Source organism: Mus caroli, unplaced genomic scaffold (assembly GCF_978045245.1).
Source record: "Mus caroli unplaced genomic scaffold, Mus_caroli_1 scaffold_5, whole genome shotgun sequence".
Lineage (NCBI taxonomy): Eukaryota > Metazoa > Chordata > Mammalia > Rodentia > Muridae > Mus > Mus caroli.
In genome coordinates this window covers 91717395-91726657 of record NW_028227260.1, presented here as the reverse complement: position 1 = coordinate 91726657, position 9263 = coordinate 91717395, and the positions used below count along the sequence as shown (strand labels likewise).

The window sequence follows — 9263 nt, the reverse complement described above, 5'->3', positions numbered from 1 at the left end:
ATTACACTCCCAGTCCCCTGGAAGCTAAGACAGGAGGATTGTGACTTCAAGGCCAGTTTAGGTTTACAGATGCTCCCTCAAATAGAAAAGGGAAGAATGAGTCCTGGACTGATGGATCACCTATTAAAATGCATTTGCTGCTCTTCTGTGAGACCAAGGCTTGATTTCCAGCCTCCACACGGCCTCTTACAACCATCTGCAACTTCAATTCCATGGGATCCTTACAGTCTATATCGGCACTAGGTATACATACCTGCAAGGAAAACATTGATGCACAGAAATATTTTCAAGAGAAAAAATGTGATAAATATTGACAGGTAAATAGATGGCATATACTATACAAAGATTCAACAAAAATTTAGACAAATAAATAATAGTAACACGTTATTTAATATTATTGTTAATAATAGTCATACAGAGAGTTTCTGGAGCTGAGAGTAAGGACCCTTGGGGATACTGCAAGTAGCAAGGCCATTCTAAGCACTCTAGAATTCTGAGAAGCAATGGCTACCTCTCCATGTTGGGAAAAATGCCTTCTCCAAAGTGGAAGCAAAACTGTCATTTGACATTGCCAAGGGTCCTTTCTGCAGATCACACCCTATGCTGAGAACTTCTGTCTTGCAGTGAAGGTGGTCTGTGGGAACTACTGTAATCATGTCAGTTACAAGCATCAAATCTTTGGTGTATGTAGCATGGATTTTTACCCCTCCTCCTAAGCATACAAGGAGGGATTCCTACTTTCCCACATGGACCAGAGTTCCCCTCAAGAGCTCTTCTTGCCTTGCTGTCTTTTGTGGTATAACAAACCATTTTACCCCAAAGACCAGTCAGCCTTAGTGTACCCCCTGTACTACTTCCAGAATAATTTTGCTCATCTCACCCCTCACAGGGTCTCCATCTGCCTATTTGTCCAATCCAATCTATGGCCACATGTATAGAGGCAGAAAGGGGAGCTACTGAAAATCTGAGGACTCTTTAATACATTTTTTTTGTTTCTGTTTGACACTGAAGATCAAAGGTAGGGACTCGGGCTTGCAAGACACAGTCAACTACCTCATTCTGAGTCATAATAATTCATACAAGGCATACATTAACATTTGTTTCTACCTTTGTAGGGAAGCTCCAAATTAGAATTTCAGCATTTAGGTGCTGGAGAGATGACTCAGTGGTTAAGAGCACTGACTGCTCTGCCAGAGGTCCTAAGTTCAATCCCCAGCAACCACATGATGGCTTACAACCATCTGTAATGGGATCCATGCCCTTTTCTGGTGTGTTTGAAGACAGCTACAGTGTACTTATATAAAACAAATAAATAAATCGTTTTTAAAGAGCACTGGTTACTCTAGTAGAGGCCCCTGGTTTGACTCCCAGTACCCACATAGTAGTTTACAACCATTCCTAACTCCAGCTGCAAAGGCTTGGTAGGAGGAAGACTACAGTGTGTCTAATGCCAATCTGAGCTTCAGGCCACTCTGGCTATGTAACAAGACAGCATTTAAGACACAAAAACCTGTGATGAGAGATGGCTCAGTGGTTAAGAGCACTGACTGCTCTTCCAAAGGTCTTGAGTTCAAATCCCAGCAACCACATGGTGGCTCACAACCATCCGTGATGAGATCTGACACCCTCTTCTGGTGCATCTGAAGTACAGCTAAAACAGTGTACTTAGATATAATAATAAATAAATCTTAAAAAGAAAAGAGAAACCAAGGGGCTGTTTTAATAAAAGTGTTTATAAGTCACATGAGACTACCAGGACTGTTTGATTTTCAAGGCATTTCCTCTCCAGCCAGGGCCTGTCTCTCACCTGCCTGGGTGAGTCTCCTAGGAATCCCATAAGGACAGGGACAAGGAGGGCATGAACCTCTATCTTATGGCCCCTCCTGGCCTGATTCCTGCCCTCAAGGTCTGGAGAAGTCTGAGTTTCCTACACTTTCAAGTCCCATTTATTTCCTTTCCTATCCCCATCTGGGGTTGTTGCCCTAAGTGAAGAAACCACTTGTGGGGCCAGCACCTGATAGCAGGCATGTTCCAACCAACCTCATTCTCATGCAGCAGCCTAGGTTTCCTGCATCCCACCCAGCCTGCCAGGGGCCCATTGGCCCACCCTACAAGAACCTAAAGCTTACTGTATGTAACTAGGTGATGTTTCTATATTTATCTACCTGTTTTACACAGAGAACCACCTTCTCCAACCTCTATCTCTTCCTCACTCCAACAACAACAAAAAAATTCAAACCCTGTGATTTGAAACTCTGGGGCAGCAGAATTGGCTCATGGATTGTGTTGGCTACAGTAATACCAACAAGCAGGTCTGAGGGGCATACACTTTTAAAAATTATTTAAAAACTAATAATGAAACAGTTATGTTGTTTTAAAAACAGAATCCCAAATGTTCTATTTGCCAAATGAAGACTCAAGAGCCAGACATTGTGGTGAAAGTCTGCTAGTTCAGAGAGGCAGAAAAAGTACCCAGTTGACCTTTCTATTCCACCAGTGTCCCAGAAGGAAAAAGTTCCTTTTTCTTCTTTATATTGTCTTAAATAACCTTCAACTCTATGTCTGTCCTTTCTACTTTCTATGTTCACTCTCTGTCAATTGGTTGTTTGCTCTGCCTCTTGACCTACAGTTGCCTTTATTTAGCTCTTGTTTATAGAAAGCTCTTGGGTTAAAGGTGTGTGCAGCTCTTGTTTATAGAAAGCTCTTGGGTTAAAGGTGTGTGCTAGGGCTTAGCCATACAACAATAAGAAAGTTTTTTCCAGTTCACAATCTTGGGGTTCACAATGTGATCAAATATCTTGGAGCACAATTACTTAGGATGTTTGTGATTTGCTGACCTTGCTATAGACTCCATGTTACCAATGGTTTCCTGTGGTGGGTGCTTGGCATTGTTTACTCTTTATATACCAACTTCTGGCCTAGTCATAATAGTAGGTATCTTCTCCTAACAATGTGGGCCCAGCACCTGTGTTCTGTGTTAGAAAGGTTTTATAGATGTATGTATGTATGTATATATATATATATATATATATATATATATATATATATATCATCTATATATACGAGATGGATGGTTGTTCCCTGTATATTTTATAGTTACCTGATTTATCTCATATATGCATTTGAGAAAATGCTAATATATAGAGAAAAATGTTTCTTAAAGCTTAAATGTGTGCTTTTTCCCATCCAATTAGACTCACATTGGTTTGTAGCATTTAACATAACTAGTATGCTGTATTATGTATGTGAATAAAATGAGATTTTTAAGATTTGTGCTTTTTAAAAAAACGAAAGTTGCTAGTTCTGCTTGCCCACATAGTGCAATCACTTTTTAATGGTTGCTGACTTTAGAGATATTCATTAATAAATGTAAATGTATGTTATACAAAAAAGTCACATGAAAAATCAAAGGGAACTTGATTGTCTAACTCTGAATTAGCTCTTCAGTCCTGACAGAACCTTGCAGGACCCCAAGACTGTCATGCTTTCCTGTGGAAGATTTCCAGACCCCAAAACTAACCAGCTTGGAACCCTGCTCCACCAACCCCATCTCAGTTGGGTCCACCTGGGATATAGCAGGCAGAGTTGTGCACAGTCCCCTGAACTCTACTGCCTAGCTCTGGGCTTGCTCTTCAGTCCTGAAGAGCCTTAGGGTTCTCAAGAGCATCCTGTTTCTATGTGGAGGCCTGTGGAAACCCCAAGAACTTCCAGGTTGGAACATTGCTCCACCAATCCCTTATCAGTGGGGTCCACCTAAGGCAAAGCCCTCAGAATTGTGTAACCTGACCTCCATTGTCTGGACTATGGCTCCCCCACCTTCCAGAGAAGTCCTGCTGGCATCAGGATCATACAGCCAACACCAGGGAAAAGCAGATGATTAAAAGCTAGCTTAAGAAAACAACCAACAAGACCCAGGGCAGTATGGCATCACCAGAGCTCAGCTATGCTGCCACAACAAACCCTGCATACCCTAAGGAAACTGAAACACAAGAAGAGGATTTTAAATCCAGTCTTATAAAGATGATAGAGGCCTTTAAAGAGGACATGAATAAATCCCATAAAGAAATACAGAAGCCGGGTAGTGGTGGTGCACGCCTTTAATCCCAGCACTTGGGAGGTAGTGGCAGGCAGATTTCTGAGTTTGAGGCCAGCTTGGTCTACAGAGTTCCAAGACAGCCAGGACTGCACAGAGAAACCCTGTCTCAAAAAACAAACAAACAAATACAGAAAAGTACATTCAAATAGTTAGAGGAAAGAGGAAGCAAATCAATATAAAGAGACACAGGAAAATCCGACCAAGGTGAAGGATATGAATAAAACTGTACAAGACCTGAAAAGAGAAATAGAAGCAATAAAGAAAACACAAACTGAGGCAATTCTGGAGATGGAAAACCTAGGAAAGAGAACAATAACTAGAGATACAATCATCACCAACAGAATACAAGAGATGAGTCAGTAGTAGTAGTAGATATCAATATTTCTGTCAAAGAATATGCAAAATCTAAAAAGTTCATGACACGAAACATCCAGGAAACTTGGGACACTATGAACAGGCCAAACCTAAGAATAATAGAAATAGAAGAAGGAGAAGATTGCCAGCTCAATGGTCCAGAAACATCTTCAACAAAATCATAGAAGTAATTATCCCTAACCTAAAGAAAGAGTGGATATAAATGTATAAGAAGCCTACAGAACACCAAACAGATTGGACCAGAAAAGAAAGTCCTCCTGTCACATAATAATCAAAACACTAAATATATAGAAGAAAGAATATTAAAAGCTGCAAGGGGAAAAGGCCAAGTAAAATATAAAGATGGATATATTATATTTACACTCAATTTCTCAACACACATCCTGCTATCTTTGTAACTCAGTGGACCAAGTTTCTTCTGACAAAGATAGCAATCAGTTAAAATCAGCCTGCACATTTTTCTTCTTTATCTCTCTTTTTTTTTCTCTTCTTTATCTCTTGTCTGAGGATGCAACTTGATTTTCATTAATTCAGAGCAGCATGATGATGATGATTTCAACCAACTCCTTTGTGATGACAGCCTGGCGGGTGCGGTTGAAAGTCAACGTCAATTTGTCAATCATATCAGAAGCATTCTTACTGGTGTTGTCCATGGCAGTCATCCTGGCACTCTGCTCACTGGTGGTGGACTCCTTCAGGGAGTAATAGATGAGGTTGGCCAGATTGTATTCCTGGTAATTCTGCAGCACATCAGCATCAATGTCATCATAAATGCTCATGGTCTTAGCAGTTGCAATGGTATTGAGAGAGAAGATGGGCTTCTCTTCTGTCTTGTAGGAGATAACAGGCTTGAATTGATTAAAAATGATAGAGTTGTCATCAAATTCATATCCAGAATTAAAAAACTCACAGGCAATGACTGGTGCATCTCCAAAAGTAGGGGGCTTCTGTCGCACATCTTTGAATGACACCAAAAACTGATCAGAATGAGTCCTATAAAGTATGCCCTTGATTTTTTCACCAACTCCAACAATAATAACTTCTTTCCCAGCTGCTGTGAGGGCAGCCACTTCATTCTTCATCTGTTTAGCCACCGAGGAATGAATAGCACCACAAAGCCCTCTATCTGAGGACACACCAATAATGAGGTGCTTCTTTTTGTCCTCAGGTCCCTTAATATCAGCCTTCTCATATAGAGCCAAGGAACCTGTTCCATACGTTTGAGCAGGCTTCAGCTCCTGCTCAGCCTGGGCATACTTTGTAGCTGCCACCATCTTCATAGACTTGGTAATTTTCTGGATATTTTTGATGGACTTGAGTCTCCTGGTAATATCTTTCAGAGTTGCCATGTTTTGAACTTGGATCCATTGCGGCTGCACGGCACAGGCTGACAGCCTGACAATACTCACCTTTGAGAACATGGTGGAACCTTGAAGGTCCTGCAGATGGGGCTCACTGCCCCAGCAAAACTTTCAATCAACATAGATGAAGAAACTAAGATATTCCATGACAAAGCCAAATTCAAACTACCTTTCCACTAACCCAACCCTTCAGAGGATACTAGAAGGAAAAGTCAAACCCAATGAGGCTAACTACACTCAAGAAAATACAATGAATAAATAAATAAATAAATAGATTCACACCATTAAAATAGAAGAGAAACACATACATACACACACACACACACACACTACTACCACTACCACCATCAAAATAACAGAAAGTTATAACAATCATTGATCATTAATTATCTCTTAACATCAATAGATTCAATTCCCCAGTAAAAAGACACAGGCTAGCTGAATGGGTGTGTAAATAGAATCCATCATTCTGCCGTACACAAGAAACATATCTCAGCAAAAAGATAGATATTTTCTCAGAATAAAGGCTGAAAAAAGGTTTTTCAAGCAAATGCACCTAAGAAACAAGCAGGACTAGCCATTTTAATATCTAATAAAACAGACTTTCAACCAAAAGCAATCAGAAGTGACCAGGAAGAATACTTCATACTCACTAAAGGAATAATCCACCAAGAAGGCATCTCAGTTCTGAACAACTATGCCTCAAATGCAAAGGCACCCACATTCGTAAAAGATACATTACTAAAGATTAATCACATATGAATCCCACACATTAATAGTGGGTGACTTCACCATCCCACTCTTACCAATTGACAGGTCATTGAGACAGAAACTAAACAGAGAAATAACAAAAGCAACAGAGGTTATGATTCAAATGGACTTAACATATATCTATCACCCAAATACAAAAGAATATACCTTCTCAGTACCTCATTGAACCTTCTCCGAAACTGACCACATAGTCTGTGACAAAACAAGTCTCAACAGATACAAGATTGAAATAATCCCATCCTATCAGATCACCATGGATTAAATCTGAACTTCAACAACAACAACAATAGAAACAACAGAAAGTCCACATACTCATCGAAACTGAACAACAACAATGATCACTGGGGTCAGAGAAAAGAAAGGAATGAATAACTTTCTAGAATTCAATGAAAATGAGGGCACAACATACCCAAACTTATGGGACACTCTAAAAACAGGGTTAAGAGGAAAGTTTATAGCACCAAATGCCTCCATAAACAAATTGGAGAGTTCTCATACTAACATATTAAAAGTACATCTGACAACTTTAGAAAAAAGAAGCAAACACACAGGAGGAGCAGATAGCAGGAAATGATCAAAGTCAGGGCAGAAACCAATTGATTAAAACTAAGAGAACCATTCCTGAGCACATACCCCAAAGATTCTCCAACACATAACAAGGACACATGCTCCACTATGTTCATAACAGCCTTATTTATAATAGCCAGAAGTTGGAAAGAACCCAGATGTCCTTCAACAGAGGAATAGATACAGAAAATGTGGTACATTTACACAATGGAGTACTACTCAGCTATTAAAAACAATGACTTCATGAAATTCTTAGGCAACTGGATGGAACTAGAAAATATCCTGAGTGAGGTAACCAAGATACAAAAGAACACCCATGGTATGTACTCACTGATAAGTGGATATTAGCCCAAAAGCTCAGAATACCCAAGATATAGTTCACAGACCACATGATGCTCAAGAAGGAAGACCAAAGTGTGGGTGCTTTGGTCCTTCTTAGATGAAGTAACAAAGTACTCACAGGAGCAAATATGGAGACAAAGTATGGAGCAGAGACTGAAGGAAAGGTCATCCAGAGACTGCCCCACCTGGGGATCCATCCCATATACAGTCACCAAATGCAGAAACTATTGTGGATTCCAAGAAGTGCATGCTGACAGGAGCCTTATATAGCTATCTCCTGAGAGGCCCTGCCAGAGCCTGATAAATACAGAGGTGATGCTCACAGCCAACCATTGGACTGAGCACAGGGTCCCCAATGGAGGAGTTAGAGAAAGGACTGAAGGAGCTGAAGGGGTTTGTAACTCCATAGGAAGAACACAATATCAACCAACCAGATCCCCCAAAGCTCCCAGAGACTAAACCACCAACCAAGCCGCATATGTAGTAGAGGATGGTCTTGTTAGGTATCAGTGGGAGTAGAGGCCCTTGGTCCTGTGAAGGCTTGATACCCCAGTGTAGGGGAATCGAGGGCAGGGAGGTAGGAGTTGGTGGGTGGGTGAGGGAACACCCTCATAGAAGCAGGGGGTAGAGGGATGGGATAGGGGGTTTCTGGGGAGGGGAACTGGGAAAGAGGATAACATTTGTAATGTAAATAAAGATATTATTCATTAGAAAAAAAGTAAAACAAAAATAAAGAGATGCACAGAAACGTATGAGGACCGGAAAAGAAATCCCACCTGGCACACTCTTGTGACTTAGGTTATGCACCACCCCACCCCCAACCCCCCCGGGTTAATGAAGTCTGAAGTTTGTAATACTTCCAATATCCTGGGCGCTAATATTCCTCAAAACAATCATCAACCTGTTACAGGGGTGCATACCAATTTCCTTGATTAACCCAACTTCATTTCAGCTTCACTAGTTCTGCCTCTGAGAAAGGGCACCAACTACTCTTGGTGACTGGATCACTGAGGTCATTAACCATAGTCAATGACTTGTGTTTTATGGTGTTACCCTGTGTTACAGGAAAAGTCAAGGAACAACCTGAAACAGATTTCTTAAAACATACAAACTTTTATTAAACAAACCTGGACTCAAGTAATAGTATTTTATAAATTAGACAGCAGAAAAAGTTTTCCTGGGGCAAATATATATAGAGAGATATAGATAGATATACACACAAATCACAGTGATTTTTTTTTTTTGTAATATGCATCAGGATTAGAAAGGAAAAAGAAACAGGCTTTTTCATTCTGCATTTCAGGCAAGCTGACAGGTGCTCGGCAGCAGGGAGGTGCACCTGCACAGTGCACGTGGGACCTGTGTTATAGCAGGTCAAGTGATGAGCCCCACACTCTGAGAAGAACGGAGGTGACAAGGGGTTTTAGTCTGACCTGTGAGGACCAGGAGCACTGGGGAGGCTCCTGCTCACTTTCTCTAAGTCACACAGATAATGATGTCATGATGTCTACTACATAACCAACTGGAGCAACCTCCCTCTCCCAAATAACTGTGAGACCAGATGCAAGGGTGTGAGACTCAAAGGCAGATTTGATAGTAACATATAACAGTTGGGGAGCAGATCCTCCCCCTAAACTGATGGGAACACACACAACCTAATGGGGGAGACCAACTCACACATAAACCTTGACTTTGCATTATAATTTTCAGGTGGTTTACAGTGTTCTGACAAATAAGAATGACAGGTGTTG

At 40.8% G+C, this 9263-nt stretch overlaps 1 pseudogene; it reads right to left on the bottom strand.

Annotated features, from left to right (window-relative positions):
• Positions 1-4948: 4948 nt before the first annotated feature.
• Positions 4949-5892, bottom strand: LOC110287267 (ATP synthase F(1) complex subunit gamma, mitochondrial pseudogene; annotated as a pseudogene).
• Positions 5893-9263: the final 3371 nt, after the last annotated feature.